The sequence below is a fragment of the Sturnira hondurensis genome, unplaced genomic scaffold (genome assembly GCF_014824575.4).
Source record: "Sturnira hondurensis isolate 20B ecotype Veracruz unplaced genomic scaffold, ASM1482457v3 Scaffold0020958, whole genome shotgun sequence".
In the NCBI taxonomy this organism is placed as follows: domain Eukaryota; kingdom Metazoa; phylum Chordata; class Mammalia; order Chiroptera; family Phyllostomidae; genus Sturnira; species Sturnira hondurensis.
In genome coordinates, this window is record NW_028093589.1 from 149136 (window position 1) to 169191 (window position 20056).

At 40.8% G+C, this 20056-nt stretch overlaps 1 protein-coding gene across 1 annotated transcript in view; it reads left to right on the plus strand.

Annotated features, from left to right (window-relative positions):
* The first annotated feature begins 4847 nt into the window (after positions 1-4847).
* KLF8 (KLF transcription factor 8) overlaps positions 4848-20056 on the plus strand; it is a 95799-nt gene continuing 80590 nt past the window's right edge. The window contains exon 1 of the mRNA XM_037031073.1: positions 4848-5410. The gene's annotated coding sequence lies outside the window, so the exon portion shown is untranslated. The remainder of the gene's footprint in view (positions 5411-20056) is intronic.

A 20056-nucleotide genomic window follows, 5' to 3' on the forward strand; every position in this document is an offset into this window, starting at 1 on the left:
TGGCTGTAAAAAAGGTGTGGGGGTTGTAGCAGCAGGGGAAACTCCCAGTCTCACAGGAGGGTCCATTGGAAAGGCCCATGGGGTCCTAGAACGTACACAAACCCACCCACCTGTGAATTAGCACCTAAAAGGGCACAATACACTTGTGGGAATCAAGGGAAGGTATGGAAAGTGGGACAAGAGGCGAGCAACCAGTAATGTTCCTTCTCTGACCCCTCCCCCACAGACAGTGCCACAACTCAGGTTGCCCCACTCTAGTGAATACCTAAGGCTCCACTCCTTATCACACAACAGGTGCATGGGGACAAAGAACTATGGCCCAAATGAAAGAATGAACCAACTGTGGTTCAGTTGGTTGGATGTCAAAACTCCAGAAAAAGAACTAAGCAATGAGGAGATAGACAACGCATCTGATGCAGAGTTCAAAGCACTGGTAATCAGGATGCTTATAGAATCAACTGAGCTTGGTAACAAAGTGAAGGAAGAAATGAAGGCTACACAAGGCAAAATAAAGGAAAATATGCAGGGAACCAACAGTGAAAGGAAAGAAACCAGAACTCAAATCAATGATGTGGAGCAAAAGGAAGAAATAAATATCCAAATGGAATAGAATGAAGAAAAAGAATTCAAAATAATGAGGAGAGGCTTAGGAATCTATGGGACAACTTCAAGTGCTACAACATCTCAATCATAAGGGTGCCAAAAGAAGAGGGAAAACCAAAAATTGAAAACTTATTTGAACAAATAACAAAGGAAAACTTCCCCGATCTGGCAAAGAAAATAGTCTTCCAGGAAGTCCAGGAAGCCCAGAGAGTCTCAAAGAAGTTGGACCCAAGGAAGCACATACCAAAGTACACCATAATTACATCACCCAAGATCAAAGATAAGGAAAGAATCTTAAAAGCAGCAAGAGAAATAAATGGTGTGTACAAAATAGACAGGAGGAGGTTAAAAATAGTATAGGGAATAGAAATGCCAACGATCTTATATGTACAGCCCATGAACATGAACTAAGCAGGGAGGGGGGTGAATATGGGTGGGGAGTGCAGTGTAGAGGGGAATAAAGGGGGGAAATCCATTTTCCCCCAACTGTAACAGCATAATCAATAAAATATATTTTTAAAAAAAGATAATGGGATAGCCCTAATCAGTGTGGTTCAGTTGGTTGGATGTCATCCTGCAAAGTGAAAGGTGGCTGGTTCAATTCCTGGTCAGGACACATGCCTGAGTTGTGGGTTCAGTCCCTGGTTGGGCTGCATACAAGAAGCAATCAACCAACGTTTCTCTTCTCACATCGATATTTCTCTCCCAACCTTTCTCCCTCCTTTATCCCCTTTCTGAAAATAAACAAAATAAAAATCTAAAAGAAAAATAAACTAAAAGATAATGGGATATCTGCCCTGGCTGGTGTGGCTCAGTGGATTGAGCACAGGCCTGTGAACCACACGATCATGGTTTGATTCCCAGTCAGGGCACATGCTTGGGTTGCAGGCCAGTTCCCAGCAGGGGACTCATGAGAGGCAACTATACATTGATGTTTCTCTCCTTCTTTCCTTCCCTTCCCCTCTAAAATAAATAAAATCTTTAAAAAAAGATAATGGGATATCTCAGTGTTAAGGGAAATATTGACTCAGAAAGAGTAGGAATAAGGTCAGCTCTGGGTTCAAGAGCAATTTGTGGATCTTCTCTCAAGCCGAAGAGAGAAATTGTCCCAGCTGGGTCAGGGATCTTCCTCTGGAATGTTATTATGGCCAATGGAGAAGGTTCGAATAGCACAGATATCAGACATAGACATTTCAGAATAACCCATGGTTTCAAACCACTTCCAAAGAAGGTAAATCCTTGCTAATTGGACATCTATTACATCCTATGTGAAATCTACTGAAATCTAATTGAGAGGAATGCAATTAAGGGATTGAATCTACTTTTCCCAGAAAATTAATATTCCAAGCCTGTCATAGAAACTTTCTGACTTAGCCCTGACTGGTGTGGCTCAGTGTGTTGGTTGTTGTCTCACAAACTGAAAGGTTACCCGATTTGATTTCTGGTCAGGACACACGCCTGGGTTGTGGGCCAGGTCCCTGGTTGGGGGTGTGCAAGAGACAGCTGATGTTTCCCTCCTCTTTTTCCCAGTTTTACCCTCTCTCCAAAAATAAATAAACAAATTCTTAAAAGTAAAGAACTTTCTGACACCACTAAGCTAAACAAAGGGAAATTACAGAGAATTTCTGAGGTAGAAGGAAACTTTCACAACCATTAGTTCGAATTCATTGTTTGATGAAAAATACGAGGCTCTTGCATATAGTCTTACATATAGTCACACAGCAAATAAGTCGGTTATAGGAAACTTCTGACCTTTACTTCTGTGAGACCTTTCTTTGCCTATGCTCCACAGTGCTTAGCACTGTAGTGAGAACACAACCATGGTATCTTTCAAACCACCTCAGGATATCATGCTTATGTATAGGTAGCAACCTAGCAAGAGGTATCTGTCATCCATGACCAGAAGTCTGGAAAATTTGGCCAAGTGAGCATGTTTTATGATCAGGTCTATAACTGAGTTAGGACACACAATAGATAAACAGTCAAGGATATGTCAATCATAGCTTAAGATAAGCCTAGAAGACAGGATTCTTATCCTAAGTTTTCTCTCTTGAGGATAAATGGCCCCAGGTCTTTCCATTGGAAAGGGGGAGTGACTGCCTCATGTGACTTGTATCAAGGTCATTGCTTACAGAATTGCTCAAACTACCCTTTAGTTTTATGTAATAAATGTCCCTAAGTACAGCTGCATCCCTTCATCTTTAACCAATTAACATCCAGCAAACTGGGGTGCTTGCCCTTCCCAATATTATGACTGACCAGAAGGTTACAAAGTAGTGGGAAAGTATATATATCTGGAGCTATTCTAACCTGTGTTCAAATCTCAGCTTTACCATTTCCTAAGGATGTGATTTTTGGCAAGTCAGTCTATCTTTTTAGGTTTTTGTTTTCTCACCTGTAAAATGAGGATAATTAATAACTATGTCATGGGGAGGTAGTGAGAATAAAATTAGTTAATACATTCTTGGGGGCATGGGAGAGCATATATAGCTATTCTGACTTCAAAGTAAGAAACACATCTAGAGACAAAGAGGCCCTCAAGAACTATGCTCCCTAGTACTGACTCGACAAAACTAAGGACACTTAAGCCAACCACCAGCAATCAACTGCAAACCCTAAAAAACAAAATAAAAGTATACTGCCACTGCTGCAAATACCATTGCTAACTCAGCTCACAGGGAAGGTATCCAGATGGATGTTATAAGGCAGGATAGGGAAAGTGGTTCATAACAGGTGCGTCTCTTTTGTTGTCTTCATTTTTTTATTTGCATGTTGTTTTAAAAAGTGATAACACCGAGCAACATCCCAGAAGATATCACCTTCCATCATTCTTTCAACAAATATTGAGTTCCTACTATATGGCAGCCATTGTTCAGTATGCTGAGTTTAGAGCAGAGAACAAACAGATTAAGTCCCTGCCCTTAGTAAGCTTACAGTCTAGTGGGAGAGATACTTTACCAAAGAAGCAAACACACATATGAGGTTGTTTTAGATTGTACTTAGTGCTATAATAAAAACAAAATGGACCCTGACTGGTGTGGCTCAGTGGATTGAGTGCCAGCCTGCAAACCAAAGGTTCGCCTGTTCGATTCCCAGTCAGGGCATATGCCTGGGTTGTGGGCCAGGTCCTTAGTTGGGGGCATGCAAGGGGCATCTGATCAGTGTGTCTCTCATACACTGATGCTTCTCTTCCTCTCTTTCCCCCTCTCTCTAAAAATAAATAAATAACATATTTAAAAAATCAAAATGAGATAAGGTCACAGACAGTGCCTGGGACATGGGAGTTACTTTAATCTGGCTGGTCAAGGAAAGCTTTCCTGATATCTAAATGATCTTGGAGCCTGCCATGAGTAGAACCAGACAAATAAAAAGAAATGCAAAGTCCTTGAGGTTAGACAGATCTTAGCACATTGAATAAAAAAGAGATCAGTGTGGCTAGTAGAGAGTGAACAAGGTTTCTTTTTTTTCATTCTTGAACAAAATTTTTATAAATCAAGTCAAAGGGGTAGACAGGGGCAGGGTCTAAAGGTGGTGGCTGGGGCCAGGGTGGTGTTAGTGGAAATGGTGAGAATTGGTCAGATTCTGGACATATTTTTCTGATAGAGTCAACAGGATTTCTTGAAGAAATGGATGTGAAGTATGAGAGAAAAAAAGGGAGTCAAGGATTGCTCAATGATTTTTCCCCCTGAGCAACCAGGTGTTGCTATTAACTGGAATGGAGAATGCTATTACATATGATTTCTGATGGATCATTTTGGAGTTCCACTAATTGTGGATGGGACTTCAAGGTCCTTTTCTGCTTACTTAAGGTGTGGGGTGGTGGTGTAGGACTATTATTTTGGGTGAGTTAGAGGCATGAAGCACATTTCTGGGAACCCCCACCTTCTTCCCCCCTATTCTGGTCCGAAACGTGGAGGCTTAAATACAGATGAGAGTTACGTGGAAACTTAAATACAGATGAGAGTTAGAGAAGACTGAGTATACCGGGTCAGGCCAAACTGACAGGCCTCAGAGACAGAAGATCTGCTATAGCCACTTCAGTCCAAAAACTGTAGGGAAGTGGGCGGCGCCAGACAGGACGCTGCAGAAACTTTCTTGGCTATCTGGCAGCCTAGGGAACCACTTTCTCCCAGAAACAAAGTAAAGAAAGGAGATGGAGTTGGGTATGGCGTGGCCTGGCCGGCCCGGAAGGACTTTGGGTGGAGCGGACTGTGAAAGCTTTGGGGCAGAGGGGGAGGGGAAGCTTCCAGGAGCAACTAACCTCAGCTTCCTAAACTCAGCAGAAAGGTCGGAGGCATTGTTGGAAAGGCCAGGAACCCTATGATTCTGTCTGCCCGCCAAAGACGAACGAAAACCCAAGTTGTGCGATGCAGCTTTAAAGGGGCTGGTGATTGACAGAATGTGTAGCAGTGGATGGGGTGGAGCCGCTGGGTGGGGTCTGGGACCGGCAGCTGGGAGAAACCAAAAGGAAGAAAAAAGAAAACCATTGCCCCTGATATCGCTAATGCAGGGCGGAGAAAGCTAGCCAGAAGGGGAGGAAAAGGGCGGGGGGGCGTTTAGACCTCACCTCCACTCCTACCCACGGTCAACTCTATCAAAGCCTTCTGTCTCCTTTGGAGATAATTAAAATCGAGTATACACCGGCCCTCGTCGGTGCCCATTCCCTCTAACTCTCCACTGAAGTAGGTTTGTAGTACGAGGGAGTGAGGACCCCGAGTCCGTCAGCTCAACCCCAGCCCCGCCCCGTCCGTTGGCCCTGGCCCCAGGCTGGGTGGAGAGGATGCCTTCGGAGGCGCAGAATGCGAAAGTAAGTCTCTTTCATTTTGCCTACCCACCTCCTTCCCTCTCCTTTACCCCCCTCACTGGGGTCTCCACTGGGCAGCAAAGGAGCCACCTTATAGAAGGAGACTCTTTCAAGGAAGATCCGGAGGGTGGAGCAGGGTGGGGTAAGAAAGGGAGGGAAGGGGAGGAGGGGTGGCGCTAGGGGAGCTGCCATCCACGGAATATGCGCGCTCAGAGTTTTGATGTTTGTGTGGTTTGAGACTTGATTTCCCCTCAGGTCATTAGAACCTCGACTTACCCGCTCCAGGCATTCTTTCTTTTTGTCACTCTCCAGCATCCTTATCAGGTTGCTTAAAGCCCCTAGCTGTGAGTTGGGAGGGCTCCATCTTGCCTGGCTTCTTAAAGGGACAGTGCTCTAGTTCAATTGAGGGAAATCTGTACTGGAAATTAAATTTCGAGAAGGACAACGGTGACTTGCCTTACTATGACACTATGAGTGTTGGGGGAATTTGTATGGAGAGGACATCTTTTTCTCCCTCATACCAGCCTCCAAATTTGGTTCTAATATCTAGTTGATTCTTAGAATGTGCACCTTAAGTTGCACATTAGTTAACTGCAGTCAGTTAGCAGTTTTAGCTGAATGGAAAAATGTTTGTTTCCTAAGAGGTGCCATAACAGTGCAGATGATTTGAAAAAATTCATTCATTCTACAAATACTTGTTTGTGTGCTAATTTATTTGAAAGCCACTTTGCCTGTGGCTGATCCCACTGCTGAGCAGTGTCTATTAATATGTCAAGGCCGTGCACAGTGGTGTCACTGACTCCTTTCTTAACAGATCGATGACCAAGGTTTCTTCTTAGACTATAGGGATGAATGTTGAATTTGATTAGAGTATTTACCAAGCATCCATCACATCAAAGTTTCGATGGTTTCTGTTCATTGCCTGTCCTTTAGTACCAGGCATCCCTGTGCCCAATTCCAAGTGGCTGGGCGATAGATCCAGCTGAAAGAGGTAAGAGCTCAAGTCAAAATGGAATACAAAAGTAAAAGAGCAGTATGCTTCAATAAGGAAGCCAAGGCCACGTTGGATGATCTGCTATTCCCATGTCCATGTCCAGTCAGGAAGATTGTGTTGGGGAGGAGGGTTTCATCAGTTCCCTTCTGATGTTAAATGAAAGAACTGGTGTGGTGGAGACGTGTTAGAAGGCCTCAGATGGACCAGTGACATCTCTTTCATGTTTGTCTCTTTCATCTCTCTGTTCAGGGAGGGTGGCAGGACTGGGTGGAGTCTAGTGATATCCCACAGGTTAAAGAGATGAAAATGTGTTGTTCGAGGCTTTGGGCTAGTATTTCACTCCGAAAGTTTCTGTTCCATCATTAGAATGCCACAGCTCCCCGTGTTCTGCAATTTACTAGTTCAGCTGTCACAGAACCCCTCCCTTCTTTAATGTGTTGGGTTTCATTGCATCCCCAGTGCCAATTCTCATCAAGAGCATATGTTAGTTCTAGGTTCCTAGGCAACATTTAACTAAAGCACCTTCCTCCATCCCCTCCTCAATTGGTTTTCCAAACCTCAAAGCAACCTTATCTTGAACGGCCATATCATTGAGTCCACTAGATTCAGATAAAGAAGAAAGCTTCAAAAAAAAAGAAAAGAAAAAGAAGAAAGCTTCACTTAGGGTTATTTCTCCCTAAAGTCACTGACCTATGGAGTCCTAAAAAAAGAAACATTAATTCAGCTGGAACTCTTCTGATTACTTTCGTCAGTGGGAATACAATCTTGTTGCAAAGCCAAGTCCAAGAACCACGTGTACATGTCAAACCCACTGAACTCACTATCCATAGCCTTGCATGGAGGGTGGGAAAGAATTGATATGTTGGTACCATAGCCAGCCTCCTGCAGTTAGTATGCATGGAATATGTTAGAAACAGCTATGATTCCATTCCATTTATGATTCCATTTGATTGTCCCTTTGTGTTCATGTTGGTTTGTTTTCCTTTAGGAGAGTTTCTAGTTGTAGGATATGGAAACTAGGCAGTTCTTAGCTGTCATAAAATTCCATCCTGAAATATGGTTATTTTCTTCTTAGGACAATGAAAGGTTTGTGAACCCACTAACAAGTACCACAGACAAGTAGTAGAAATTCTTTTCCAAGGGCTTTGAGTGGCTTCCCTAGAGAAATTTAAATTGTTTGCTGTTATTTGTTCTATTTCCTGGGGTTGTGGAGAATTTTTATCTACTTGTAGGCAAAAAGATTTCATGAGGGTAAGTGTAAAAAAAGATAACATGTGCTCTCTCTCTTTCTGTAATAGAGAGTTGAAGTAGAAGTAGTTTTGACTCCCAGGTTCTCTTCTCAAATGTTTGTATCTGATGGACTAGGCTGTTTTTGCCTAGACCAGAACAGCTTGCCCAAAAATTTACTTTGGTTTCAGTTCCTTCCTAGTTGTTGCTTAGCCTTCAAGGGTAAGGAGTTGTGATAAACAAAGGTATCAAAACAAAAGTACATTGTGTTATGATATTTATTAATTAATTCATTCAACAAATACTTAGAATCTTCTATGTGCCATCACTGCACAGACTGGAATTTTAGCAATGAACAAAAAAAGCCTCCTGCCCTTTTGGAGATTGTGTTCTAATAATGGTGTGTTGGTGGAGCAAAAAGCCAATAAACAATAAAGGTATTTGTTAGGTGGGGATAGGTGGGAGAAAAAATGTAAGGCACTTGAGATTGGGGAGATATATTTAATATAGGGCAGTTGAAGAAAATTTCTCTGACATAGTAGTATTTAAAAATATGTCTGAATGAAGTGAGAGAGCCAGCAGTGAGAATAACTGAGGGGATGGTGTTCTAGACACAGGAAATAGATTGTGCAAAGGCTTGGTATGTGCAAGGAATGGCAAGAAGGCCATTATTATTGGAGCGGAGAGGAAGAGATTGATAGGACATGTGGTCTGAGGGACAGAGAGGGCCTGATCATAAAGGACCTTATAAAGATTTTGGTTTTTATTCTGAGTAAGATAGGAAGCCATTTTTAATGAAAACAATTAACAATTATTTTACTAAAATTTTACTCTAGTAAGGAGGATGAATCTTCAGTTGTTCATTTTAACACAACAATGTAGTTTATATTTTTATGCTTTGGATAGCATGTTCTATTAAAGAAAAAGCTTAGTAAGCTTATTGCTGAAGTTATGTCAACTAATGCAATTTAATTTCATATTCACCATTATTTTATAACATAATTATCTGAAAAAGACTTCAAAAACATTTGAAACTACTTAAATATAAAAGTCTTTTCAGTGCACTTTAATAAAAAATTACAATAAATTTTAAAATATATATTTTATTTATTCCTTTATTTTTAGAGAGAGGGGAAGGGAGGGAGAAAGAGAGGGAGAGAAACATCAATGTGTGGTTGCCTCTCACATGCCCCCACTGGGGACCTGGCCTGCAACCCAGGCATGTGCCCTGACTGGGAATTGAACCTGTGACCCTTTGGTTCACAGCCCATGGTCATTCCACTGAGCTACACCAGCCAGGGCCACAATAAATTTCTTAGCACCAAAAGAATGTTTAACCTCATAAAGAAAACGTCACAACATTTTGTAGCACTGTTTTGTTCTATCATGAAATTGTGGAAAAATTTTCCCTTGGAACTTTGTTTTTTAACTTTGAGTCTTGTTGGCACACATGATTTCTTCTAAGCTACTCACTATCCTACTCCCCGAGTTCTTCCCCATGGGGAACTATGTTTCAGGTATCATTTAATCCTCACAAGAATCATGTAATGTAGGCACTATTACCATCTCTATTTTATAGAAAGGAAACCAAGCCACAGAAAAGTAAACCACCCTACCCAAGGTTACACAGCTAGTTAGTGGAAGAGTATCCATTCTCTCCTATACCTTCTGAGAAGTTGTCCCATCAGATTCCTTCTTTCCTGTCTTCAATTTCTTTTTCTTTGGTTCTCTCGCCCATCCAACTATCCCTACCTAATATAGTTAATATTTACTGAAGACCTACTCTGTACCAAGCCCACTATTGAGCACCTAACATGTATCAATTCATATAATACAACAATCCTATCCAGTAAATACTATTATTTCCTCCATTTTTCATTTAAGGAAATTGGGACACAGAAAAATCAAGTAACTTGCCCAAGTTTGCACAGCTAGTAAGTGGCAGACTGAGTTTTAAGCCCAAGTCTACAAAGCCTATACCTTAACTATTATGCTATATTGACTATTCTTCAGCTTGCAGACAATTTCTTTCCTTGGTCTAAATCATTCTTTCTTTAACAACACTCACTCAAATTACCATCCTGTTGTGGTTTTTTTTTTTTTTTTTTTTTTGCAGTTTCCATTGAAATTGTTACTGAAGCCACTTTTGCAAAGTTACCTAAATAATCTCATAAATGTTACGTCCAGTGCTCACTCTTTAGGTTTTTAACATGCTTGATGTTCTACTACATTTGAGGCTGCTGTACAAGGGGGTCCCCCCAAAATCGTGTATTTATTACATGTTTAAACTTCAGTAAGCTTCAAAGTACTCTCCATTTGATGCCATACACCTATTGAGATGTTTGTTTCCACTGCTCAAAACAGTTGTTGAACTCGTCAATTTTGATGCCTTCTAGTGCTTCTGCCATTTTTTTTTTTTTTGTTTTCCGTGTTCCACATGGGCAAAATGTTGCCCTTTAAGGACTGTCTTCGTGGGAGGGAGAGTCATGTGCGGTGACAAGGGGTGAATAAGGAGGGTGTGGCATGGGAGTTATGCCATTTTTGGTCAAAAAATACCTGAACACTTCGCTCATTGTGGGCAGGTGCGCATATATATCACCCATCATGAAATGAGCAAACGTGTTGAAAGAGTCTTCAAAAAAAAAAAAAGTGCACTGAAACCATCCAACCCAGGGCTTTGTGTTCTGGCAGTTTTTTGATTACTGCTTCTATTTCACCAGCTGTTATCAGTCTGTTCAGGCTTTCTGCTGCTTCTTAGTTCAGTTTTGGAAGATTATATGTTTCTGGAAATTTTTCCATTTCACCTAGGTTATCAAATTTCTTGGCATATAATCATTCATAGTAATTTCTTATAATCCTTTGTATTTCTGTGGTATCAGTTGTAATCTCTTTTTTCATTTCTGATTTTATTTATTTGGGCTCTCTCTCTTTTTATCTTGATGAGTCTGGTTAAAGGCTTGTCAATTTTGTTTATCTTTTCAAAGAGCCAGCTCCTGGATTTATTGATCCTTTGAATTGTTCTTTAGGTCTCTATGTCATTTCATTCTGCTCTGATCTTGATTATTTCCTTCCTTCTGCTCACTGTGGGCTTTGTTTATTGTTCCTCCAGTTCTTGTATTTGTAGGCTTAGGTTGTTTGTTTGAAATATTTCTATCTTTTATAGGTAGGCGTCTATTGCTATTAACTTCCCTCTCAGGATTTCCTTCTGTGTGTCCCATAGGTTTTAAACTGTTGTGTGTTGATTTTTATTTATTTCCAGAAGCTTTTTGATTTCTTCCTTGATCTCATTGTTCACCCATTCATTACTTAATAGCATGTTATTCAATCTCCATGTGTTTGAGTGTTTTTGAGTTTTTTTCTTGTTCCAGGTTGGTTTCTAGTTCCAGGCCTTTGTGGTCTGAGAAGATGCTTGATATGATTTCAATTTTATTGAATTTGTTGAGGCTTGTTTTGTGTCCTATCATGTGGTCTATCTTTGAAAATGTTCCATGTGCTTTTGAAAAGAATGTATATTTTGCTTCTTTGGGATGAAAGGTTCTATATATATCAGTGAAGTGCATTTGATCTAGGGCATTGCTCAATTCCTCAATATACTTGTTGATATTTTGTTTAGAAGATTTATCCATTTTTACAGTGGGGTGTTAAAAATCTCCTAGTGTAAGTGTGTTGCTGTTTATATCTTTCTGGAAGTCCTCTAAGATTTTCCTTATATATTTGGGTGTTCCTATGTTGGGTGCATATATGTTTATAATATTTATGTCTTCTTGATAAATTCTTCCCTTGAGTATTATGAAGTGACCTCCTGTGTCTCTCTTTATGGCCTTTGTTTTGAAGTCTATTTTTGTCAGATATAAGTATTGCTACCCCAGATTTTTTTTCCCTGTCTGTTTGCTCGGAATATTTTTTCTATACCTTCACTCTCAGTGTGTGTAGGTCTTTTGTTCTGAGGTGGGCCTCTTGTAGGCAGCATATATGTGGGTCATGTTTTGTCATCAATTCAGCTACCCTATGTCTTTTGATTAGAGCACTTAATCTGTTTATATTTAAAGTTCTTATTGATAGGTACTTACTCACTGCCCTTTGACTCCCTTTTACCTTTGTTCCTTGCTCTCTGTTTTTCTTCCTCTTCATCAAGCAGTCTCTTTAGCATATCTTGCGGAGCTGGTTTGGTGGAGCTGTATTCATTGAGCCTTCTTTTGTCTGGGAAGCTGCTTATTTCACCTTCCATTGAGAGCCTTGCTAGATAGAGTAGTCTTGGTTGCAGGCCTTTGTTTTTCATTACTTGCAATATTTTTTGCCATTCCCTTCTGGCTTGTAATGTTTCTGTTGGGGAGCCAGCTGCTAGCCTTATTGGGACTCCCTCGTATATTACTTCCTGTTTCTCCCTTGCTGCCTTTAAGATTCTCTCTTTGTCTTTAAATATTTCCATTTTAATTATGATGTGTCTTGCAGTGGGCCTCCTTGGGTTCCTCTTGATTGGGACCCTCTCTGCTTCCTAGACTTGTGTGGCTTTTTCTCTCATGAAATTAGGGAAGTTTTCCATCATTATTTTTTCAAACGGGTTTTCTATTCCTTGATTCTCTTCTTTTCCTTCAGGTATCCCTGTTATACAGATATTATTCCCTTTCATGTTGTCCTTAATTTCCCTTAACTCTTCTCTTTCTGAATCTTTTCTCCTTTTCTTGCTGTTATGGGGATTTTTTTTCTAACTTGTCTTCCAGTTTGCTGATTTGTTCCTCTGCTTCATCGAGCTTGGTTTTGATTCCTTCTACTGTGTTCTTCAATTCAGAAATTGTATTCTTCTTTTCCTCTTGGCCCTTGTTGATTGTTGCTATATCCCTTTTTATGCTGATATAGTTTGTAGTAAGTTCCTTGTAGTTTCCCTGTAGTTTTTGGTAATCTCACTGAGCTCATTGAGCTTCCACTGTTTTGAACTCATTATCTGATAGTTGACCTGCCTATATTTCACTTGGCACTCTATCTGGAGATTTCACCTTTCCTTTTGATTGGGGGTGTTTCTTTGTCTTCCTATTTTGGGGAAAACTCTTCTTGTTTGCTTCTGCTTCTTAATTTGATCTTCTTTGACTCCCTGTCTTTGTGGTGTGAACTTCTGTGGTAGGAAGCCTGTGAGAATCAGTGGTGCAGTCTCCTTGATCTCCTGAACCTGATGCTCCTGGGATGGCCTTTATGGCCTTTATGTTGGTTCTCTGGATGTAACTGGGTTTTGATTGTTGTTGGGTCATTCTTTGGTGGGTCCTTCCCTCCAGCTGGTTGACCGAGGGTCACTCTGCCCACCAGGTCTTGTGTGCTGTTGTGCAGGTGCTGCCAGAACAAAGCCACACAGCCCAGCAGACAAACCCACACCTGCAAATATCACTACCTCCCACGATCCCACTATCAACAGCAAATGAGCCTGTATTAATAAGGGTGTCAAGAGATTAAGACTTATAAAAAAGGAGAGTGGATATGAGATGAGCACCTGAAAGAAAAATGATTTTGATAGAGTAGAGGGAGGAGCACTAGTAAGAGTTGGAACAGTGGTAAGAGAGAAGGTAAAATTTACCTTATGAATAAAAAAGGCGATGAAGAATATGGAATGGAGTATGAGAAGGGAAGCATATAGCATTATGTTTAAACAGGAATTAAAATAATGTAAAATAAAATAAAGTGAGAGAGAGAAAGAAAAAGAAGAAAAAATAGTAAATAATTAATAAAAATATAGGAGCCACAGTGAAGAGAAAGATCCATCAGAGTGCCATCAACAAGTGAGCTAAAATTAGTATAAGTGGTATGGGAATAAGAGGGAAAAAGAAACAAATTCTAAGAGGTGTTTAGAAGATGGTAAGTGATTTTGAAATGATAGAGGTAGATGGAATACTGAGTGAGGAACAAGAACCAGGCTAAGTGAGGAAAAAATTAAAATTTGGGCTGTAAGGAAAAATAAAAAAGAAAAAAAAGGAGAATAAAGGAAAATAAAAGGGCAGGATCAAAGAGAAATAGAAGAAAGACAAAAAAGGAAAAACTGGCTAAGATGGCAAAATTAAAATTTGAGACAAAAAAGAGTAGAAGAGGAGAGCAGGAGAATTTGATATTTGAAATACAGAATTAGTGAAGCTCTAGAGATAAAATGGAAAAAACAATGCAACAACAGCTACTCTACCCACAACCAACTAGCAAAGATTGTTAAAGGTATAGAGAGAATGCAGATATTTTAAGAGCAGGGAAAAAGGATATGAGAAGACCCTTGACAAGAAAATTGGTTTTGTGTGTCTGGATGGGGGAGAAATAGTAAGAATGTGGAATGAAAACAAGTGTTTTCAAGGAGAGAAGGTCAAACAGTGTAAATTAAAATACACTATAGTATAAAATTTAGTGACTTAATATGTACAAACTTGTTGGACAAGAAATGAATGTTAAAAAGCTATGCAGGAAACAAAACACCACAAATCACCAAGAATCCCATAGTGGCTTTGTACTCGGTGGTCTCTGGTAGTTACCATGGTTTTTTTTTTTTTCTTTCTGAATCTGCCTCTGGTGATGTCAGGTGTTGATCCCAACTGACCTTATGCAGCCAGTTCTATACTTCTAAGGATCTGCGGTTCCTGGTTATCTGTTTTAATTGTTATCTGTTCTCTCAGAACTCGGTGGCCCGGTTTAAGCACCCCTAGGGCGAGGCCGAATCCCTCTTGGGGTTGGGCTATTGTTTCCCCTCAGGCTGCTGCTCAGAGGGGAGTGTTCTGCCTGAGCAGGATGGTTGCTGCAATAGGGGTTGGCTCAGCACCAGGATCCTGGTGGCAGCTCTCTTAGTTCTCTCCTCAAGGCTTTAGTCCCCAGTCTCTCAAGTCCACTCTGCCAAACTCTTTGCCAGGGATCTACTGTCCCTGGTTCTCTCCTTAGATTGTTAATCTGGTCCCTAAACCCGCATCAGTCAGGCTTAAATACCACAGGGCCAGGGCAGAGTCCCTCCTGGGGTTGGGACTATTGTTTCCCCTTAGGCTACTGCTGCTCAGAGGGGAGTGGTCTGCTTAAGCAAGACCTGTGCTTCGGTCAGCCCGTCAGTCCGTCAGTCCGGGAGAAGTCTCAGAGAAGTCTCAGCTCCGTGATTCTGGTGTCTACTCTCTCCGCTCTCTCCCGAAAGCTTCCATCCCCTGTCTCTCCTCAAGCATCAGCAGCCCTTCTGCCCTCGCCTTTGCCAAAGCCCACGGTAAGTGGCTAAAAATGATAATTTGTGTGTTGGCTCTTTAAATGACTCTTTGCATCTCCAGCCTTCTGTCTCTGGCAGAGAGAAACCCTGCCGCTTTTCACTGCTGGTTGTTATCCGTGTACTTTTTGGACTCTGGTGCTCTAGGTTGGGGATCCTGGCTTAGGATTTAGACTCCACATTTCTCAGGGGGATCCAACCGGACACTTAATTATACCTCCAGCACTGCTGCCCGTGGGTGCCCAGCCAGTTCTCTCAAGTCTCTACCGCATTCCTTACTAGACAGGTTGTGCCAAAGCGTGTTTTTCTGTCTGTACGAAGTTATCGGCTTTTCTCTGGCTATTCCTCAGTTGTTTGTCCAGGGTAGTTTCTCCATAACTGAGTTGTAATTCCAGATTGGCCCTGGGAGGCGGTCAGTGTGACTTCCATTTAATTCTCTACCATTTTCCTTCTTTCTGAAACACCAGTTCAAAAGAACCTATGCACCCCAATGTCATAGCAGCGTACTTTACAATAGCCAAGTATTGGGGGCAACCTAGGTGCTCATTAATAAATGAGTAGATAAAAAATGGGGTACATTTGCACAATGGAATACTATGCAGAAGAAAGAAAGGAGCTCCTACTCTTCAAGACAGGATGGACAGAACTGTAGAGCATTATACAAAGTGAAATAAGCTGGGTGGTGAGGGACAAATACCATATGGTCTCACTGATAAGTAGAACATAATCAACAAAACAAACAAGCAAGCAAAATAGAACCAGAGACATGGAAATAAAGAACAAACTGACAGTGCCCAGAGGAGGGGAGGGGGATAATAGGGGATAGAAGGTGAGGGTCAAATCAAGGAACATGCATAAAGGACCAATGGACACAGACAATGAGTGGGGGGTAGGACTGAATGTGGGAGGCGAGGGTGAGTAGGGCAGGGGGAAAGTAATGGGGGGGAAATGGGGACAACTGTAATTGAACAATAACTAAAAAAAGGGAAAAAATTCACTGAAGCCAAGTGCAGCTTCTCACAACAATGCCAGCTAGTACATTGATACAGATGGGTTCCTAGAACACTCACTTATCTGGGGAAGCCTGTATTACAAGGGTTAATTCTTGTAATACAGAAGTTAATTCTTGTATTTTTGGGGTCCCGCCTCATACATTCTTTCCTTCTTGTTTTCTTTGACAATTTCTTGGGTTACCACCGATCTGGGGCTGCTCTTTTCATTCTCTTCTCTTGTCACTCTATAATCCTAATTTGGACTATCTCACCTCTTTAAGAGTTTCAACTGGCATTTAAGTGCCTGTATGACAAATATGCATCTCCAAGCTTAATGTTTTTCCTGAGCCTGGGTCCACCCATTCATCTGTTATTTGCACATCTTAACTTTTCCTGTTACACTTAGTATGTCTAAGACTGAATTCATCATTAAGCCCTGCACTCCCATTTTTATCCCTGATCAACAATCACATAACCAACCAAACAATAAAGCCTAGAGTCATCTATGATTCTTCCTTCTTCTACCCTTCTAGATTTTGCTTCTTCAATCATTTTATTGTCTCCATCCCTACTTGCAGTATCTTAGCTTAATTATTCATCATATCTGATGTAGCCTATTAATATAGCTCCTTTCTTTTACTGTTGTTTTATCTGCCTCCAATCTCTATGACCTTTACTATGGGCTGAATTATGTCCTTCAAATATGTTAGTCTTAATTCCTGGTACCACAGAAGGTGATTGTATGTAGGGATAGAGTATTTATGGAGGTATTCAAGTTTATATGGGGTCATTAGACAAGGCCCTAACTCAATATGACTGTTATGTATCCTTATAAAAAGGAGAAATGTGGACACAAAGACAGATTCACATGGAGGGAAGATGACATGAAGAGATAGAGGGAAAAGATAGCCATCTGCAACCTGAGGAGGAAGGCCTAGAGCAGAGCCTTCCCTCATAGCCTTCAGAAGGAACTAACCTTGTGGACACCTTGATTTTAGACTTCTATCCTCCAAAGCTGTGAAACAGTAAATTTCTGTTGTTTTAAGCCATCCAGTTTTTAGTATTTATGGCACCATGAGCAGACTAATATAGAGTCTAAACTAGTCTACATATTAGGATATTTCTAAAATACATTTTTCTTTTTTAAAATTTATTTAATTATTTTTCAAGTACAGTTTTCTGTCTATTACTCTCATCCCATCCCACTCCCTGTGCTCCCCGCTCCCTCCCATTCCCACCCTTTTCAGTTGTTGTCCATGTGTTCTTTATATTTGTTCCCCTAAATCCCTCCCCTTTTTCCCCTGAAATTCCCTCTCCTATTTCCCCTGAAATTCCCTCCCCTCTCCCCTTTGGTCACTGTCCCCCTGTTCTCTATTTCAGTGTCTTTGATTATATTTTGCTTGTTTGTTTTGTTGTTTAGCTTCCTGTTAAAGGTGAGATCTTATGGTATTTGTCCTTCAACACCTGGCTTATTTCACTCAGCATAATGCTCTTGAGTTCCATCCATGCTGTTGGGAAGAGTAGAAGATCCTTCTTTCTTTCTGTTGCGTAGTATTCCATCATGTAAATGTACCACTTATAAATGGAACCTAATCAATAAAACAAACAAGCAAGCAAAATATAACCAGAGACACTGAAATTAAGAACAACTGACAGCCATAGCTGGTGCAGCTTGGTGGATTGAGCACGGGCCTGCAAACCAAAAGGCTGCACTTGTGGTTTGATTCCCAGTCGGGGCACATGCCTGGGTTGCAGTCCAGGTCCCCAGTGGGGGTCTCATGAGAGGCAACCACACGTTGATGTTCCTCTCTTTTTCCTTCCCTTCCCTCCTCTCTCAAAATAAATAAATAAAATCTTGAAAAACAACCTCCAAATTGTTTTTTAAAAAAGAACAAACTGACAGTAACAACAGAAGAGGTGAGAGGGGATATTGGGGGGATTAGGGAGAAGGGTTGTTAAGGTAAATGTATAAAGGACACAAGGTCAAAGCCAAAGTGGGTAGGACTTAGAGGGTGGAAGGAAAATGGAGACAGCTGTACTTGAATAACAATTAAAAAAAGATTAAAAAGTATAGTACTAGGCCCTGGCTAGTGTGGCTCAGTGGATTGAGCTCTGGCCTACAAACCATAGAGTAACCAGTTCGATTCCCAATCAGGGAACATGCCTTGGTTGCAGATCGAATCCCCAGTGGTGGATGCTCAAGAAGCAACCACACATTAATATTTCTCTTTCTTCCTCTCTTCCCCTCTCTAAAAATAAATAAATAAAATCTTTTAAAAATAGTAATAGGTAAAAGATTTAAGAAGTTAAGGAAGCAGCAGGTAAGGCAGAAAGCTTGCTGAGGTCACAATTCAAGGACCCCCACAAACTACATTCAGGCCACAGATATACTTTATATTGAATCATTTCAAACTTTGGTTTCATTATAAGTGTATAAAAGATGGACTATTTTACATAAAATAAAGCTTTGCAACTTTCTTGAAAAACCTGAAATATTTTGTGTCACAGGGCCTGTACTGCTGTATGATAACTGTCACCAGGAACTGAGCAGCAGCTGTCCTTTTAGACATCTTATTTATTTATTTCTCTTTTAGTTGCAAAAGACAAGCCAAGTGGAGATAGTTTAAGCACAAGAGGAATGTTACTGGATCTAGGGAATGAACTAGGTTTTAGAAATGGGAAGTTGTTGGGAACCCAGGCTGGTTTTTTTCCCCCTATGTCCCATATCTGCTTCCCTCTGCTTATCAGCTTGTTTTTTCTCTCTCAGCAGATTAGATCATAGAGTGAGCAAGAGATACCTCCTTTATCTCCTGAGTTCCTAGGTTACAGTTCAGCCACATAGAAAGGTATTTGCTGGCTCTCTTAATACCAATTACCAAGTCACAGGGAATGGGCACTGATCTACTTGGCTTGAGTCAGTTGCCTAGATAAACCAACTTTGGCTAGGAGGCTAGGGTTACGTAATATAAACTAGGGACACACATTTGTAAATCAGATAAATGTTATAAGGGGATCATTATGTGTGCAGCAGACATTACCAAATGTATTCCCTGTACCAAGCATTGTTTTGGTTCTGCTCACTTTGTGGTAACTTCTTGCGTTCTCTTGGAGCTCTTTCAAGCTAATATAGGCTTTTCTAATCTTGCTAGGTTTAGTCTTGTTATTTTGGGAGTGTGTAAGTTTCAGTACACCCCACTGTTCCTATTTCAAAACAATTTGAAGCCCAAATTGCCAGAATACCCTACCCTGGCTTTCTTTTAGCATGTTGAATCTCACAGGGCTTCCTTCCTCCAGCAACTTAAAATCACCTTATTGGTCATTATAATGACCTATAGGCTACTGAATAAGGCCCAGTGAGTGCATTCTTAAAGAGTTAACAACCCTATATGAAAAGAGGGAGAGAGGTCTAAAGGGGAGCAGCTAATGGTGATGTACCCAGGACTGAAGAATTATCAAAAGTTTCATTCATAAGTGTAATGCACAGGCTTTAGAATTGGACAAGATGAAAGGGATTTAATGTGTTTTTGTTCCTTGGATCCCTCTGACTCAAAGGAGATTTCCAGGTTTTGTGGTTCCCAGCTGAGGCTTTGGGCACTTCTTTTTTCAATAATTTTTTTTGGTAACTTCAAAGTTCTCTTCCTGATATGCCTTACAAAAGTAGCAGTCGATATTGAAGGATTCCACTCTCAGCCCAGAGCTTTGGGGTGCAGGGATTGCTAGTCCTAGAGGGTGTTGAGAGGAAAGCTTCTCCCACTCCTCATAGTACTAAAGTAAGCTGTCCTGGCTGAAACTATCCTCTCAAGATCATGGGATGGATTCCTTCCAAAGGAATTCAATCTCTTTCTCAGTTCTGCAACCTCTCCTGGCATTTGCTTTGCCTTTTATAAACAGAATAGAATTATCCTGACTTCCTCAAGCTAAGACTTACTTATTGCCAGGGTAATATTCTACACTCTTGAGTGCGAAGAGGGAAGAACTCAGAGCCAAAGCCAGCAAACTTCCTAGAAAGAGAAATTTCACTTAGGACTTTTGAAATCTGAGCAAACATTGGTTTGCTTTCCCTTTCCTCTTTGTTGATGTTAAAGTTGCAATAAAGTATGAGTCTATTATTGTGAATCATCTCTCTACTTCCTCCAGCTCCTTTACTTGGCTGGTTAAGACAGTATTTACTGCAGATGACAATAAAAGTTAACATGCATTGCACAACTGCTATGCGTAAGACACTGTTCTAAATT